A 19350-nucleotide genomic window follows, 5' to 3' on the forward strand; every position below is an offset into this window, starting at 1 on the left:
GGCAACAAACTTGAGCACTGGTAACCGGAAGAAGCAAAAGGGCCCACGGTGACCCTGGAGCTGAATGCAAACAGGGTCATCAAGTGACCCACCTTGAAATAGCCTAATAGGCTCTAATGTACCAATTACAACTAGGCATAGTTCCTAAGATCACCAAAAAAAGGGAAAATTCTATCTGTTCCTATACTCCCTCACTCCACCCTATAACTGTGACCTCTCCACCACCTCACGGCAGACAGTCTCTCCTCTGCTGTCTTGCCCACTGTTCCCTTGCAGTGTAGTCGATAAACTTCTATCTCTTCTTTTCTATCTTGGGTGAATTCTTTCATCTCCTGTGCCTGATCAGAGCACACCCAAATTTGGTGCCGCCCCCCCACCCCGTCCAATCAGACATTCCACCAATCACCTACCAACTTCAAGAAAATTTCTGCGCAGTGATGTATATTGTAAAACAACACACAATTCCCAACCCAGCCCATGTCCCTTTTAGGTATTTGTTCAACTCTGAGAGACTCAAAGGCTTAGCTAAATAAAAAAATAATAAAATAAAAGAATAGTAAACAGGATTCTTTAATTCCAAAGAATTGAGTGTGCCACCTTCCAACACAGCTGCTTATTTTATATCTAAGAGTTGTAGATATCTAAAAAAAATGACAAAATCTTACTAACAACCTAGAATCACAACAGCTATTATGGGGAACATTCTAATTAGATCAGACCATTCATTTAAGAAGTATGGTTGAAACTATCATATGATCTCCCTGATATGAGGGAGAGGAGATGCAACATGGGGGGTTGAGGGGGTAGGAGAAGAGTAAATGAAACAAGATGGGATTGGGAGGGAGACAAACCATAAGTGACTCTTAATCTCACAAAACAAACTGAGGGTTGATGGGGGGAGGGGGGTTGGGAGAGGGGGGTGGGGTTATGGATATTGGGGAGGGTATGTGCTATGGTGAGCGCTGTGAAGTATGTAAACCTGGCGATTCGCAGACCTGTACCCCTGGGGATAAAAATATATGTTTATAAGAAGTATGGTTGAAAGTAAGGGGTCCGTAATTAAATAAACAGAATGGGATGCCTACTTTAATTGGCATGCAGCACCCCTCCCAACAAAAGTTTCAAAATCCAAAAACACCTTCATTGAAAGATTCATTGCAAAAACCTGATAAAAAATAATATATAATAAAACCTAAAACAAAAGATTTTAAGAAGTCTTCTGCTCCCTCTTCCCCTCCTTGATTTGACCACTCATGCTAGAATTCCTGCGTCTTAGCTGCCTTTCCACTCTGAAGAGAGTATTAAACAGTTACCTTTGAACTAAGACCACTCAGGACACCTGGCAGGCTTACTCCGTGGAACACTTGATCTCAGGGTTGTGATTTTAAGCTGCATGTTGGGTGTAGAGATTACTCAAAAACAAACTTTGGGGGCACCTGGGTGGCTCAGTGGGTTAAGCCTCTGCCTTCAGCTCAGGTCATGATCTCAGGGTCCTGGGATCAAGCCCCACGTCGGGCTCTCTGCTCAGCAGGGAGCCTGCTTCCCCCCCTCTCTCTGCCTGTCTTTTTGCCTACTTGTGACCTCTTTCCCTGGCAAATAAATAAATAAGATCTTTTAAAAAAATAAAAAAATAATAATAAACTTTGAAATGAGACCACCCAAGGCTCCAGGTGTCTTGATATCACATTAAGACTATAACTAAATGGGAAATTATTTCTTCTTTTCTTTCTTTCTTTCTACTCTGGCATTGGCCTAGAACGATAACACCACCATCTGTATCTCCTATGCTATTGCTAGGTAACCTTTCAGGCTGTTGGATTTGTCATCAAACTCTCATCTCTCCATGATGCTAGAGACCCCCTCGTCCATTTCCCTGTGTCTAGTCAACAACCCTCAAATTGGGGAATTTTGCATCCAGGCTCTATGCAAAGAAGGGGACACAAGGCAAAGGTAAAGAATAAATTTGCCTTGTGCTTTACAGACCTTTACAATTTTGCTGGCTTCCAAAGGCTGACACTCTTCCAGTGCTGAGAAGCAGATTCAAACAGGAATGATCAGGAAACATTCATGATTCAGGCTTTGCTTCTTTTGGCAGGGCCCTTCTTCCCTGGTTTGGAAAAAAATGTAAATGAGGTTATAATCAGGAACTTCTCCTTAACTCTTGAAAATATTGCAGAAACTGTTGCTAAAGTAACAGCGGCCCAAAAAAAGTCCTCAGGCTCTCTGGCCAAAGTTGTTCTTAGCAATAAGATAGCCCCTGGTTATCTTTTAGCTGAGCAGGGGATGCTGTGGCCCACATCACATTCTGCACTTAGATGAATGCTTATGGGGAAGTTGAAACTCAATGACATAAAATCACTAAGCAAGCCACTTGGCTTTAAAAGGTGACTCTTTCAACCGGGTCTCTTATTTGATTTTGATTGGTTTGGGTCTTGGCCCCAAAGTATACCAGGTATCAGGGGTTATCTTGTTTATAACAGTCATAGTAATCTCCCCAGTGTGTTGTATTCGCTCGAAAGTTTCAAATGCGTATTAGCAACTTCTAACCACCAAGCAAATGATCTCCCTAAGACTAGAACATCAGGGGTGAAAATAAATGAAGAAAATAACCAACCAAAAAATTGCGAATCTGAAGTCATGACCCATGAACACCACAGAGATCCAACAAAAACAAAAGAAAATAAAAACACAAAAAGAAAAACATTAGCAGTGTTAATGCTTTAAATTTTGACTCCATTTCTCAGGCTGAGAATCTGATCAGAAAGGGAAAATTGTTAACTTTAAAAAAAAATGAAAAGAAAAGAAATAACAGGCCCAAAATGGAGTGACTTGTGCTAAGCTACCGGTCAGCAAACCAGGACTTCATGGCTAACTGAACTGCAGTTCCAGCCTCTCCCGGGAGTGGAATTTTTAACCAGTCAGTCTGGAATTTCCTGGCCAGCACTAGGGAGGTGATTTGTTGATAGAGCCCTGCCCCTCCCCCAAAGTAGGGTGACCCTGCCAGAAATAATCTCTTCTTTTATTTATGATGTCCTTGTCCCCGCCCCTTCTGTCTACGAGAGCCTTCCACTTTGTAGGGCTCCTCAGCACTCCTCTCAACGGGGTTCAATGGGATGCTCATGAATCTTTGAATAAAGTCAATTAGATCTTCCAATTTACTCCATTGAATTCTGGTCTTTGACAACTTGTTTTTGTATTTGTATTATGATTCAATAAATAGTAAAAAAATAAACAGGCCATCTTCATGGACACCTCCATGGATTTACCAACAGTTTCTCTGTTTAAATGACTATAATGGGAGTGGGGGGAGCACCTGGGTGGCTCAGTTGGTTAAGTGTTTGCCTTCGGCTCAGGTCATGATCTCAGGGTCCTGGGATTGAGTCCTGTGAACAGGGAGCCCGCTTTTCCCTGTGCCACTTCCCTTGCTTGTGCTGTCTCTTTGTCAAATAAGTAAGTAAAATCCTTTTTTTTTTTTTTTTAAGATTTTACTTATTTATTTGACAGACAGAGATCACAAGTAGGCAGAGAGGCAGGCAGAGAGAGGGGGGGAAGCAGGCTCCCCACTGAGCAGAGAGCCCAATGCGGGGCTCGATCCCACGTCCCTGAGATCATGACCTGAGCTGAAGGCAGACGCTTAACCCACTGAGCCACCCAGGCGCCCCAATAAAATCTTAAAATTAAAAAAAAAAATACTGCTGTAATGGTTGTTGCTTGAAGCCAAGATGGGTATGTTCAGGGACCCAATCTTATGCCCTGAAAGTGCATTTCTTATTTGTGGGAGCATGTCCAACAATTCCCTCCCCCCTCCAGCTTTATTGAGATACAATTAGTATATAACACTGTGTAAGTTTAAGGCATGCAATGTGTTGATTTGACACACTTATGTACTACAGTATGATTACCCACCATAGCATGAACAAACATCTCCATGTTATCCAATAACCACTTCTTTGTGGTAAGAACATATAAGAGCTATTAGATAGATATAAGATCTTATATAGATATAAGATCTATTCTCTTGGCAACTTCCAAGTATATATATAATTCAGTATTAAGTGTAACCACCATGCCGTACACTAGAGCCCCACAATTTTTTCCTCCTAAAACTGGGAGTCTATACCCTTTAAACAGTATCCTTTTAGTAATGATTAAACAGATGGGTTTTGCTCTCAGGTAGCTTGGTGTAAGGCTGTGGCTAGACTCCACAGGGAAAACCTGACCACGGCAATCCCCCAAGAGACTGTGCTCAGCAGTAAGCAGCTGTGCCTGTCCGTCAGGCAGCTCAAGTTCAAGGATGTCAGATCCAGTTGCCACAACCTATTTACAAAGCCACACACCCACTGTCTGCCTAAATCTCCTTTCTTCCCCTCCTCCCCCAGGATCTCTTAACTGGACCTCTAGACCCCATCACCAGTGGCTCTTCCTTTCTGCCTTCAAATAAGCACATAGACACCACGCAGAAGAAGAAGAAGAACAAAAAGGAGGAAGAGGAGGAGGAGGAAGAGGAGGAGGAGGAGGAGGAGGAAAAAATTATCTTGACTTTATTGACCTTTTGCATGTTTTTCCCTTATACTTGTTGACTACCTGCATCTGCATCAGCCAGTCTCCTTTGCCCCTTCTCAAAAATTTTCTGATTTTGGTTTGGGTATCTAGACAGTTCCAGGGAAGGTGATTCTCCCAACACCTCTGGGGATGGATGGGGCACATGGCCCAAGCCATCTTGTTCTATTTTATGTTGCTGTTGATGTACACCTAAAAGAATTTTGAAAACCTACATGACCTATATTTTATGTTGATGCCCAAAATATTTCATTTTCCGTTTTAGATGCAAAAGAAGTAATCCTGTGTATGGAACTTTTGACATTCTAAAATAAAACTGGTAATTCATTCTTGTTACGTGTATACAATTAACCCTGAATTCTATACCAATTGGTTCCCAACATCTAAAACATATCTGAAAAGCTCTTCTATAATAGGTCAAATTTCCCACTGTTCTCTTTTTATTACTTAGAAGTTGGATTTCTATTCTATTTCTTCCTCATAATTTGATCATACTGTAATGATCCTTTTGCTTTTATTAAGCAAGCTATTATTTCTCTGTGCAATAACAAATGTCCATCATTTGCAATTGATTTATTTCTCGTGACCAGAAGGCTCTAGATGGTAGTTTTTCCCTCATGAAGTTACTGTTATAATTATTGCCGGTATAGATTTTATCAGAAATCTAAATATATGACAGATTTTGATAAATACTTCCCAAACATGAATAGTAAAATTGTATCAGAAAGGCATTTTTAATGAGATAAATTGGGCTAACTTTTATATTTTAGTTAGTTCAAAAATCCATGGATAAATATTACTCATTTTGAGAAATTTTCAAAAATAAGACAAGTTCCATTGTTATTTTTCTTTTTATAAATGTAGTGCTGAGACCTCATTCATATAAATAAATAGAAGCGGGAAAAGTAATTTTACCATAGAAATTAGTACCTTAATATAATGCAGACAAACTTATGTGCTGAAAAGCTCACAGTGGTCTATGAAACACTATTCTTGAGGATCAGCTGGAAGTCAGTTAGGGTTTTTCTTTAATTTTGTTGGAAACAAAGGTTTGGAATTCACATGTCTTGTAAATGGATTTGCTTCTCAGTGAGAGACCTTCACTCTTTCAATTTGGAGGAATTATATCAAAAGGCTTTACCAGACAGCAAATGACTCTTAACTATACTTGCTATTCTTTTACTAAGAGACACTTGATTTAATCTGATATACCCAGAGAGGGCGTGGAAAATAAAAGTATACTGCTAATTTCAATAAATCGTTACCAGCATAGTTTTATAAAATAACATGTTTGTCATATGCCTTGGAGCAGATGCCACTCACTGGAATTACCGAAAATGTCTGTCATTTAATCATGTTGGCAAATGCAGACCTCACTGTCAAACCTACAGCCAAACAGACTTACTTTCTGTCAGAGGAAGCTTCTCTTCGCTTTTCAATCCAAACACAATTGTTATGCATGGCAACCATCTCACCTCTGAACCCCGGACGTCTGATGAACCAGGAAATCAGCCACCACCACTTTCCCTCTTACCTATTTTCCTTTGCTTTGTGCTCATGAATTTCTCTCTCTGGAAGGAAGCTTTCTCTCAGCACAGCTGGGGCTTCCCATGGAAACTGTCCTACCACTCCATCTATTCAATCTGGGTTCAGAACACACCAATGTGGTCTAATACTTTCTAAGTCATGCTCCATCCCAAACAAATTCACAGATAAGACAGGAAAAGCCATAAAGCCTCAATCAAAGGAGTTTGTTCAACAGCAATATATAAAACTGTCCTCTTAGAGTGTGCCCCAGAGACATTTATGCCCTGGGTCAGCACACCATAGTAACAGTTGGGATGGCTGAGACATGCCCCTGTTTGGTAGAGCAAGACAAGGGTGATGAAGAATGATGAAAAGGGGAATGAAAAGGGAGGCCTCACCGAAGACAGGTTCTCAGTTACATCAATTTAGGCAGGAGTGAAAAGTGAATATATAGAAAGTGATTGCCTTAAAACTATCTAAGCCTGTGTGCCATTTTGAAAGTCATTTGCTCTCAAGGATGTGTATAGCTAGTTTGAATACTGATAACCTGGGCTAAGCCAATCACTGCATTCCCGATCCCTGGCCACAGATATGAGCATGTGACTTATGCTTGTCCAAGAGACAGATGTTTTCTCTCTCCTCTGGACTTGAGTGGGGACACGTGGAGATCTGGAAGCTGCTGACAGCCACCTTGGAACCATGAGAAGAGCCAATCTTATAGCAAACAACCGACAGGGGAAAGCAGAGAGATCAAAGAATCTGAGTCCTTGACAATATCACTGAGTTTCTGGATCAAGCTTTGCTAACTTATACTAGTCCTCTCTCTGACTTTTCCAAGTATATTAGACACATTTATTACTTCCCAGTTTCTTTAAATTGGAATTTACTTTTAATAAAAATATACTAACTGATACACTTTTAAGAAATTTCTTATACAAATAGTCACTACCCACCAGCTCTATTCCCTTGTTACCTCCTTTCTGAAATCAAATTCAGCTAAGGGATTCAGACATGAGCCAACCGCCCCCTGTGTGTCTATAGTCCCTTTTATAATGGCATTAGTTCCACTATGCCGTGTATGGTCTATGTCCACCATCCCTTATCTGAAATTGTGAAATCCACATGCTTTGAAAAGACAGAAACTTTGAGAGAGAGAGAGAGAGAGAGGGAGTTAAAAAGAAAATCACAGGCCCAAAATGGAGTCACTTATGCTAGGCCAAGTCACCAAACCAAGAATTAATACCTAACCTAATTGCAATTTCAACCACCCTGAGAAATGCAGTCTTAACCAATCAGTCAGGAATGTTCTGGTCAGCACCAGTGAGGTAATCTGCCACCCGGGGCCCTCTCCATCCTCCAAAGGAAGATGAGGTAATCTGCATGTTAAGGCTCTGCCCTCCCCCCTAAGGGAGGGTGACCTTGCCTAAAACAATCCTTTTCTTTTGGCAATAACATCTTTCCTCGGCAGGCCTCCTTCGTATACAATCCTTCCATTTTGCACGGCTTCCCGGGGATCCCCCTCTTATTAGAGGGGATGCTCCCCAATTCATGAATTCCTTAATAAAGCCAACTAGATCTTCACATCTACTCAGTGGAATTTTGTTTGTTAACAAAAAAGACAGATTTGCACCTTGGCAACAAGACTTGTCTTAAAGTGATGTGGAGATATTTATTTTTCTCACTTAGTCTGCTTGTGTGCAGGGATTATTTCACTGCAGACACACTGAAGTGTGTGATTCTGAGATCCTACTCCAGACCTTCCTGGGGATGGTAGGAATATAAGTCTACAACTCCAAACCCAAAACCCTTAGGGCCAGGTATATTTGGAACTCAGTGTTTTTATGATTTTAGGAAAGTTTTCCAGTGCAAATGACATACATAATTCTACTGGGAGTATTATATAATACTCAGTCATTCTTTAGGGGTTTCAGAACAAATTACCTCCAAAGCAGGAAGGACATTCAAAATTCCTCCACATAAACTTACTAGCTTTTTACTCTCCTACATTATAATTCTCTTTTCTAACTCTTCTTCTTCTCCTTCTCCTTCTTCTTCTTAAGATTTTTTTTTATTTATTTGAGACAGAGAGAGAGAGCATGCCTGCACAAGCAGGAGGGGCAGAGGGAGAGGGAGAGAAAATCTCAAACAGACTCCATGGAGTGTGGGAGACTGATGTGGGTCTCGATCCCATGACCCTGAGATCATGACCTGAATCAAAATTAAGAGTAAGACACTTAACCCACTGAATCTCTCAGGTGCCCAGTCTAAGAAATTTCACAGTCCTTAGTCAGTGGGTTCATCTGGAGATTAGAGGAACAGGGTGGCAAAAGGATGAGTGAAGAAGGAACTGTTTCCACTCTATGTCCTCCAACAGAGAGGGGTTGCTGGCCTTGTAAGGGATTTATTGCCCAAGTTCTAGATGGCCTGTGACAAAGTTAGCAGAGAGACTCAGAATGAAATAAATCCCACAGTTTAGAGAATGTTGTCTTCTTAAAAGAGTGCTAGAGAGCCCAGTGCACCCTTGGATTTATCAGTAGAAGGAGCCATTTTGAAACATGCCTGCTGAACTCAGACACATTTTACTGGGCAGCACGTTGGATCTAAAAGACCCCATCCAGCCTGTCTGCAATTCCCCATTGTGAGCTCCCTGCTCTTTCAGACTGTTTCTGAGTCATCTCGTCTCCCTAGCCCTGTGCAGACACTCAATCAGAAATCTCATTAGCCTCTGATCCCCAGTTTCCACTCTTTGTCCCACTCTGCACTCCACTCCAGATCCACTTCTCCAACATATTGCTTCCTTGCCTTCCTCTTCCTTTCTGAGACTTCAGTGGCTTCCATGGCTTCTACAGCAAAGGTCATGAATTCCCCTGGGCAGGTCATAGAGCAGTTAACAGGTTCCCCTTTACCCAGGCAAACTTTTAGGTCACTCTTCCTCCACAGGGGCCCTCTAGTAAAACATCTCGCTGAGTATCTGTAAAAGGGTCCAGCCCAACCCCTTTTCCTTCTATATCATCTCCACTTTAACTGTGGATGGACTTGAAACAGGTCCTTGTATATTCTTGGCCACTGGCAGTCACTGGATCCTCATGCAGCCATCTCTTAGCCTCTCTCAACTGTTCTCCCCTTTCAAAAAATCATTTTGTTCAAATCTAACAACTCTCCCATGATCAATATATTTACCTGATTATAGCTGAGCTTTTAAAGATTATTTTCCAAAGGGGAATCCTTGGTGAATTGTATTGTCTTTCACTATCTGATCTTTAAAGAAGCTTTAAATCTGGATCCCACTTATTTAAGAGATTGTATATTATCAGAGCAATCAGTAGGAAGATTTGGTTGTCCCATTGTTTTCAACGGAAGATCAGGGAAGGAAGGGATCATTTTCTTGATGTATAAAAGGACCATTTAGTATGAACATTTAACTGAAAAGAAAAACAAGCTTGGATTTGAATTAAGTCATTTTTTTCTCATTCCTGGAACACAGACAAGCAAGGGACCAGTACTGAGATCAAAATTCAGGATGCCATTTTTCTCAATGTTGGTCAGTTTTATCTATTGAATTTGTCACCTATGTTTTTTGTTGTTTTTTGGTCAAAGCACATGCACACAGACTAGTGTGAGGTTTCACATTCATCTGTTTCTTCCCCCTGACTTTGCAGCCCTTCTACATCTTGACCTCCAGCTTTTGGAGACCTGCTGACTTTGAACTTCTGACCTAACTTTGGCTTGATCTCTCACTGTCACTCTCTGCCGCAATACAGATTGTCTTTCAACCTGCTTCAGGATCCTCTTCCTGCTTTTTCCTTGTCTCTACTTAACCTGGACGACTGCCATTTTCTTAAGTCCACCATTGACCATAATCAGATTCTATGAAGAATACTTGTCCCAAATCAGGGGCAGAAAAAGATTCTAGAGGTCTAAGTACTAAAAAAACGGAATGTCCTCCTACATAATTCAAGATCAAAGGGGAAATGGAGGCCACTCACTGTACGTGTTCTGCTTTTACGGGGTAGAATTTGCATAGACTTCTTTGAATCCTAGCTCCACCTTTTCTAGCTGGGCTGCATTGAGCAAATTACTGAAACTCTCTGGGCTCCAGGATCATAGAACAAGTCAAGAAAATAATTCTTTCTCTGCATAGTGAGAATTCGGGGAAATACTGGAAGTGAAGAGTCTGGTGTCTGGTTGTCACTCAGTAAATGTTAGTTTGACTTCAATTTCACAATGTGCTTCAGCCCTAATAATTTTCTTTCATCTAAGTGATTATTCCTTAAAAGACGTATATCTGAACCAAACTCAGTATACAGAATACATGAAGGAGTTCTACATTCATTCAATAAGAAAAAGATAAATAACTCAATTTTTAAAAAATAGACAAAGATCAAATGAGAATGTCCCAAGAGAAGATACCCAAGCGGACAATAAACACATGAAAATATACTCAACATCATCAGTCATCACGGAAATGCAAATGAACACAACAGTGAAAAATGTCTTTATACCTACAAGGTGGCTATAATAAAAAAGACTAACATTTCTAGTGTTGGTGAGGATGTGGAGAAATTGGAGCTCTCATACCTTGCAGGTGGGAGTATAACATGGGAAAACCACTTTGAAAAGCTGCTTGGCATTTTATTATTAAGTTAAACGTATACCACCCTAGACTTAGCAATTCCACTCTAGGTGTTTACCCAATAGAAATGAAAATACCAGTCCATCCAAAGACTTCTACATGTGTGTCACAGAAGCTCTATCAACAATAGAAAAACAAACAAACAAAACAAAAAGAAACCAACCTCAAAAAACAAAAACAACCTAGTAGAAATGACCCAAATGTGTATCAACAGGAGAATGGATAAACCAACTTACATTTTTACATAGATGGATAAATCTCAAAAAAACATTATGCTGAATTAAGAAGCCAGACCCAGGGCACCTGGATGGCTCAGTGGGTTAAGCCTCTGCCTTCAGCTCAGGTCATGATCTCAGGGTCCTGGGATTGAGCCCTGCATCAGGCTTTTTGCTCAGTGGGGTGGCCTGCTTCCCCCACCCCCTCCTGCCTCTCTGCCTACTTGTGATCTCTCTCTGTGTGTCAAATAAATAAATAAAATCTTTGAAAAAAAATATGGGGCGCCTGAGTGGCTAAGTGGGTTAAAGCCTCTGCCTTCAGCTCAGGTCATGATCTCAGGGTCTTGGGATCAAGCTCCACGTCGGTCTCCCTGCTCGGTGCCGGGAGCCTGCTTCCCCCCACCCCTCTGCCTGCCTCTCTGCCTACTTGTGATTTCTGTCTGTTAAATAAATAAATAAAATCTAAAAAAGAAAAAAAGCCAGACCCAAAAGAGTACAAAGTGAAGATTATGTTTATATAAGTCCTAGAACAAACAAAACTTTTATGTGAATTTATGTGAATATATATTAGAAAGTGGCCACATCTGTGGTTGGGATTGACTGGGAAGAGACACAGGAAACTTTCTGAAATGGTGAAAGTCGTTTATATCTTAACCTATAGGGTGATTATACAGGTGTATACATATATGAAATCCCATTGATCTGGAGATACCCCATTTTTAAAAATTTTAAATATTTTTTCATAGAATTCAAAACTTAACTTGTGTAATATAATTAAAATGTATTTCATCAACACTAAGATACATTCCCCCACATTTTAACATTTCTGAAGTCGGGATGTGCCTTAGAATAAAGGACATCTCCTAGCATATTTTCTTTCCTAGAAGTACATAAAATAGTGGTACTTCCTAAATGCCAAAAATTGGTAGCTTCCATTTTCTTTTAATTTTGCAAAATTCTTGCTAAAATAATAAAAATTAAACTTTTCTCACAGAATCTCTGGTTTGGTAGTTCTCTATTCAGTGATCTGGGAGTGCCCCAACTTTATGTCTTATAAATGGCATTCTTTAATGACTGTGTCCTCAAGTTGTCAGAAGTCAAATGAAAAATGGCTGCTGGTTCCAGCCCCACGGAGCCCTGGCCCAACCTGGCTCCAGCACCCACAGCTGGGGCTTCAGCATTCAGGACTAGGCTTAGCCATGTCCCAGCCCAAGCCCGCATCAAGCCAATGGCGGGACAAATATGAGCACTGCCATGGCTCAGCAGCTCAGCTATTCTTCCTGCCAATCCCACCCTGTCTTTGTCTGGTCTGAGTGACTAGTTTCACAGAATGGACAGGGGTGCCAAGCAAAACCTTTCTCTTCCCCAGATTAGTGTAAACAAGACTACAGTTTGACTCACTTAACATACATTCCTGACCTCATTGTTTCATATCATCCTCTTTAGTTAATTCTAGCTCTTCCAACCTCCCTTGTAACTTATGGGAGCCACAGGACATAGTTCTGTCCAATGAAACGTATTCGGATGTCTGCTGGTGTGGTTGAGGGGAAGAGGGATCGGGGAAATCTTCTGATCTCTTGTTACTTTGCCTGCCTCCTGGCAACTTGTCCTGAACTTAGAACCGAAGCCAGAGAGCCTCTCTTGCAATGGTTAAGCAACAAGGATAAAGAACCACATGCCAACGAGGGCAGAATGAGAAAACAGAAACAGCTTTGAAATTACAGTTACATTTTTTATGAATGTTAATGAGCTTGTGGTTATTTTTCTAAGAGTCCTTATCTTTTAAAGATCCATACTGAAATATGTATAGATTAAATGTGATGTCCAGAACTTGCTTCAAAATAGCCCAGTGGGGGGTTGAGGGGAAAGTGGACAGAGGTATAGATGAAATCAGATCAGCCATAAAGAGGTAATTGTTGAAGCTAGATATAGATGCATATTCTCTCCACTGTTGTGTATGGTTTGAATTCTCCATAATAAAAAGACTGGAAGATCTGGCAGAAACTACCTCTGTGATCAAGCCCAACATTATCAGTTGACCCTCACCAGTGATAAGTCATGTTGGTATCATGTATACCCTGAGTGCACTGAGTAGGGCACTCCAGCCCTGTGGTATACTTCCCCCAAAACCCAGAACCCCAGACTAAGTATGAGGAAACATCAAGTAAAATCAAACTGAGGAACATTCTAAGATACCAGACACTCTTTAAAGGGGTTGAGGCATGAAAAACAAGCAAAGACTGAGAAACTGTCACAGCTAAGGAGGAGCCTAAGGAGACACGAGGAAGTGAATGCAGTGTGGTACCCTAGCTTGGATTCCAGAACAGGACAAGCACATGTAGTGGGAAAACTGATGAAATTTCCATAAAGTCTGTAGTTCAGTTAATTGTAATGAACCCACATTAACTCCTTACTCTTAAACAAGTATACTGTAATTACAGGAGATATTTACATTAGGACAAACTGTGTGAGGAGTATATGAGAACTCTGTGCTTTCTTTGCAATTTCCTTGTGAATCTAAAATAATTCCAAACTTGAAGTTTGTTCTGAAAAAAGTCCAAAAGGAAAGAATTTGGATTCCCAATGGCATTATTGCACAGATTTCCTGTTGCATGAGGAAAATAAAACACATTTTTTAAAAAAAAGTAAATGCCACTTAACTAGTCTGTTCCCTATAGCTGAATGAGTATGAACTGGTAAAATGTGCTTATTGTTTGTCTGAGGCCATTAGCTCCTAAAACCCACCACTGAGAACAACAGCACTCAACATCCTGAAGCAATGAGGGGAGGGGCTCATCTGACCAACCCCTGACCCACTGCCCTCTCAGGTTCACAGAGGGAGGGATGGGAAGTAAGGGGAAGAAGTCGTCTCCTTGGCAACCTGCCTAAAGCAAACAATTAACAAAACCCTCTAGGAACCAGCTGTGACACAAGATCAACCAACAAACAACAGCTTTCTTTTCAACTCTGTTCATCAGCTACCAAGAAATAGAGAACATAATGGGAGACAAGTCTCATATATCAAGTAGCAACGAAAACTACAAAACATCTAGGAATAAATATTAAAATGTGCAAACTGTACATGAATAAAGCTGTGAAACTTTACAGGACATGAAAGAAGCCTTGCATAAGTGAAGGACACATCATCATGTTCCTAGATATAAAGCTGCTACATTGTAAAGATGTCAGTTCTTCCTAAATTAATCTATAAATTTAAATACATCGCCAATCAAAGTTCTGATGTAAAACCTAAATCTCATCTACTATAAAAAAAAATTTAGGCCGAGTGGGTCATATATCATAAAGTAAGACATAAAACTGTAACACATTTACAAGACAATGGAAGAAAAAAATCTTTGTGATCAAAGCGTACTTGGACATGACACCAAAAATACAATCTATCAAAGAAAAATATAGATGAACTGGACTTTACCAAAATTTAAAACTTCTGCTCTGGGAGAGACACTGCTATGAGAATGAGAAAACAAGCTGTGGGCCGGGAGAAATATTTGCACATCACACAATCCAACACATGGGGCACCAGCTACATAATGCCTGAGGTGCAGCACAGACTGGAAATGTGAGAACTTTTGTTGAAAATTATTAAGGATTTCACACTGTGACTGGTGGGGTGTCAAATGAAGTGGCAGCCCTTCTGAGCATGGGGTCTATGTGACTGCGCAGGTCACACTCCCATCCCTGCCAACAACAGATCTGTATTCAGAATACACAACAAGCTCTCAAAAACTCAATAGTAAGGAAACAAATGGGCAACAAATTCAAACAAATTAAAAAATGGGCAAAACATTTGAATAGACACTTCACCAAAGAGGAGACAAAGATGGCAAATAAGCACGTGAAAAGGCTCAGCATGGGGCCCGACATGGGGTTCAATCTCACAACACTGAGATCATGACCTGAGCCAAAATCAAGAGTCAGACACTCAACAGACTGAGCCACCCAGTCACCCCAAATCCAATATAATTTTAACGTGGGAACTGACAAGCTAATGCTGAAAGTCAGCCAGGAGAAAATATGAGGATAATGGAAACATTTCAAACCAGGAAAATGTTCTGAAAATTTGACCTACCAGATTTGAAAATATCTCATATGATTATCATAACTGGAATGTCCTGTAAGATTACCATAACTGCGTGGTAAAGAGAAATGGATCTGCAGAAAGACAAATCAATGGAAGAATCAGAAGTAGGTATACATGCAAATTTAGTTTATGGTAAAGTTAACATTTTAGACCAATAGATTGGGACTATACAATAAATGATTGAGAACAAATGGGTATCTATTTCTTTTTAAGTATAATTACATCACATTACGTACAAAATTAAATGGTAGCTGCATTAAGGGACTAAATGTATGAAACAAAATTATAAAAGGATTCTTCAGAAATGTGTGCATTTCTGTGTGTTTACAAGAATGCTTGCTGAAGCATCATTTGCAATAGCAAAGAGGAAGAAAGAAGAAGAAAGAGAAAGAAATATCCATCAGAAGTTAAATGACATATATTCATACTGTGGAATAGGTATGTCAATGTATGTTCTGACATGAGAAGAATTTTTTTCAATGCAGCACTAAATGTAGAGAATGATTTCTTTAAAAAGATCTTTGGGGGCGCCTGGGTGGCTCAGTCAGTTAAGCGTTTGCCTTCAGCTCAGATTATGATCCTGGGATCCTGGGATTGAGCCCCACGTTGGGCACCCTGCTCAGCAGGGAATCTGCTTCTTCTCCCTCTGTTCCTCTCCCTGCTCATGCTGCCCACCCCCTCAAATAAATAAAATCTTTAAGAAAGATCTTTGGTTGTACATTTTAAAGCTGCACACAACATGATTTGGAGAGTCAGGCTCCAGACTGCTCATTGTGGAATAGAAGGCAAAGAAGAAAGCCTTCACTTTCTATATACCTCATTTTTAAAACTTTATCACTGCACACAGCAAGGTATTATCCACGGTTAACAAACTAAATGACTTCCTCAGTATGTAACCATCACAAAGACCCACGGGAGTCTGAGAAAGGCTCAGTCCAGTCGGTGAGCAGAGGTCACAAGAGAAGGAACCCTTGTGCCAAGGTGCCTGCCAGACCCTCTTGGCCAGCAAGGCTTTTCGTTCAGGCCAGGCCTGTCCCTTTGCCATCTAGGGCCCTATTTCCCTGGTAAGAGGTAGTTGTCGAGGAATAAGAAGACGTAAGATCCAGGCTTTGCAAGTTTAGAAATTTGCACTTTCCAAGAGTTTTCACATGAGAAATAAAACTGAGGAAAGGAGAAAGTAAGAAACCAAGGCAGTGTGAAAAGAATGTTCTATCTCGTGCTCTTCAATATGGTGGCTAGTCATATTCAGTGCTGCTAAGTGAGGTTTAGAGAGAAAACAGCTAGTAACTAGATCCACTGAAATCCCCTGACGAGTGCTTCCTATGAGATCTACACAAGCAAGCCATGAGGGGACTTCAGCAGTAACAGCTTACACACACACACGCCATCGTTCACGTGTATCCACACGTATGTACGTTCCATAGAACACACCAGAGGAAACATATCGCTGCTTGTTTAGAAAAACATATAGAAACATCAATCTCAGTTCAGCAAGGGAAAGTCAGTCTGAAAAACATGGTTGTAAAAAATTCTTAGTGATTGTATAAATATGACACATGTATTTATACATATACATAAAAACTCCTTTTGCTAGAATTATTGATGCCCCAAATAATGGAAATGCAACCCAAAATTTCTTCAACAGAATAAACAGTAATACTCTCAAGGTGAATTCTGCCCTTGGTTCTAAAGTTATTGTCAGTCACTTTAATTTTTTTTTAATTGGACAGAGATAGAGAGATCACAAATAGGCAGAGAGGCAGGCAGAGAGAGAGGAGGAAGGAGACTCCCCTCTGAGCAAAGAGCCCAATGCGGGGCTCGATCCCAGGACCCTGGGATTATGACCTGAGCCGAAGGCAGAGGCTTTAACCCATTGAGCCACCCAGGCTCCCCCATTTTAATTTTACTTACACAATTTTACTCATAGCTACAAGAGGATTTCTTTAACTCCCAATCTTACAGTCCTTTAATATTGCTTGAGCAAATTGGGGCTATAATTGGAAGTCACTGTGAGTTAGTTATCACAAGGTCATTGAGTCAAGTTATTCTCTTATGACATTGTTTACCACTTTAGATGAACTAAGAAGCTTTCTTCAAAGAATAACAAGAAAAAAATTTTAAATGTAATGTACATAGGTTTGTTTGTTTGCTTGTTTGTTTGCTTGTTTGTTTGTTTTTATAAAAACATCCATAGCTTCAAGATTGTATGTCAATAGTCCTCGGAACTGGAGAAACACATTTTGTAAATGTAATAGGACATATCTTTGCTCATCTTAACCAAGGGACTTAGAAATCAAACTTCAAATGGAACAATACAGAATAACTGGATTTACGGTAAATCTCACGTAGCTGTGTCCTAGTTTTCTTCCCATGAGAGGTGATGGCTAGCTCAGCCTGCTTCCTCACAGCACCTGACTCAACAGCTTCCCATTCCTTCAAGGCTTCTTTTTTTTTTTTTTTAATTTTTTTAATTTTTTTCAGCATAACAGTATTCATTATTTTTGCACCACACCCAGTGCTCCATGCAATCCATGCCCTCTACAATACCCCCACCTGGTGCCCCCAACCTCCCACCCCCCCACCCCTTCAAAATTCTCAGATCGTTTTTCAGAGTCCATAGTCTCTCATGGTTCACCTCCCCTTCCAATTTCCCTCAACTCCCTTCTCCTCTCCATCTCCCCTTGTCCTCCATGCTATTTGTTATGCTCCACAAATAAGTGAAACCATATGATAAGAGGCAATACCAAAGGCTAGGGACCTAATCAATACAGACATTGGTAATATGTCAGATATAGAGTTCAGAATGATGATTCTCAAGGTTCTAGCCGGGCTTGAAAAAGGCATGGAAGATATTAAAGCAACCCTCTCGGGAGATATAAAAGCCCTTTCTGGAGAAATAAAAGAACTAAAATCTAACCAAGTTGAAATCAAAAAAGCTATTAATGAGGTGCAATCAAAAATGAAGGCTCTCACTGCTAGGATAAATGAGGCAGAAGAAAGAATTAGCGATATAGAAGACCAAATGACAGAGAATAAAGAAGCTGAGCAAAAGAGGGACAAACAGCTACTGGACCACGAGGGGAGAATTCGAGAGATAAGTGACACCATAAGACGAAACAACATTAGAATAATTGGGATTCCAGAAGAAGAGGAAACAGAGAGGGGAGCAGAAGGTATATTGGAGAGAATTATTGGAGAGAATTTCCCCAATATGGCAAAGGGAACAAGCATCAAAATCCAGGAGGTTCAGAGAACCCCCCTCAAAATCAATAAGAATAGGTCTACACCCCGTCACCTAATAGTAAAATTGACAAGTCTTAGTGACAAAGAAAAGATCCTGAAAGCAGCCCGGGAAAAGAAGTCTGTAACGTACAATGGTAAAAATATTAGATTGGCAGCAGACTTATCCACAGAGACCTGGCAGGCCAGAAAGAGCTGGCATGATATATTCAGAGTACTAAATGAGAAAAACATGCAGCCAAGAATACTATATCCAGGGAGGCTATCATTGAAAATAGACGGAGAGATTAAAAGCTTCCAGGACAAACAAAAACTGAAAGAATTTGCAAATACCAAACCAGCTCTACAGGAAATATTGAAAGGGGTCCTCTAAGCAAAGAGAGACCCTTAAAGTAGTAGATCAGAAAGAAACAGAAACAATATACAATAACAGTCACCTTACAGGCAATACAATGGCACTAAATTCATATCTCTCAATACTTACCCTGAATGTGAATGGGCTAAATGCCCCAATCAAAAGACACAGGGTATCAGAATGGATAAAAAAACAAAACCCATCTATATGTTGCCTACAAGAAACTCATCTTACACCCGAAGACACCTCCAGGTTTAAAGTGAGGGGGTGGAAAAGAATTTACCATGCTAATGGACATCAGAAGAAAGCAGGAGTGGCAATCCTTATATCAGATCAATTAGATTTTAAGCCAAAGATTATAATAAGAGAAGAGGAAGGACACTATATCATACTCAAAGGAACTGTCCAACAAGAAGATCTAACAATTTTAAATATCTATGCCCCTAACGTGGGAGCAGCCAACTATATAAACCAATTAATAACAAAATCAAAGAAACACATCGAAAAGAAAGAAAGGCTTCTTTTTACAACTGCCACCCGGTGCCTGTAGTTTCTGTTTTCAGTTGTAATTTCTAGCTAGGGATGAGGCTTTAGAAGTTGTGTTTTGAAAAAAAGTTGTGTTAAAGAAGACAAGGCTTCAAATGTTTTGTGTCTGTAACGGCAAACCCTTGCCCTGTACTGTAGTGAGCTACATTCTGTCCTTCAGTCCTCACCATCC

General features: G+C 40.4%; 1 long non-coding RNA gene across 1 annotated transcript in view; it reads right to left on the bottom strand.

Moving 5' to 3' along the window:
• The window catches only part of LOC125086748 (uncharacterized), a 101664-nt gene that overhangs the window by 44728 nt on the left and 37586 nt on the right, over window positions 1–19350 (bottom strand). The window contains exon 2 of the long non-coding RNA XR_007123256.1: window positions 1984–2107. This is a non-coding gene — a long non-coding RNA (uncharacterized LOC125086748). The remainder of the gene's footprint in view (window positions 1–1983; window positions 2108–19350) is intronic.

The sequence above is a fragment of the Lutra lutra genome, chromosome 16 (genome assembly GCF_902655055.1).
Source record: "Lutra lutra chromosome 16, mLutLut1.2, whole genome shotgun sequence".
In the NCBI taxonomy this organism is placed as follows: domain Eukaryota; kingdom Metazoa; phylum Chordata; class Mammalia; order Carnivora; family Mustelidae; genus Lutra; species Lutra lutra.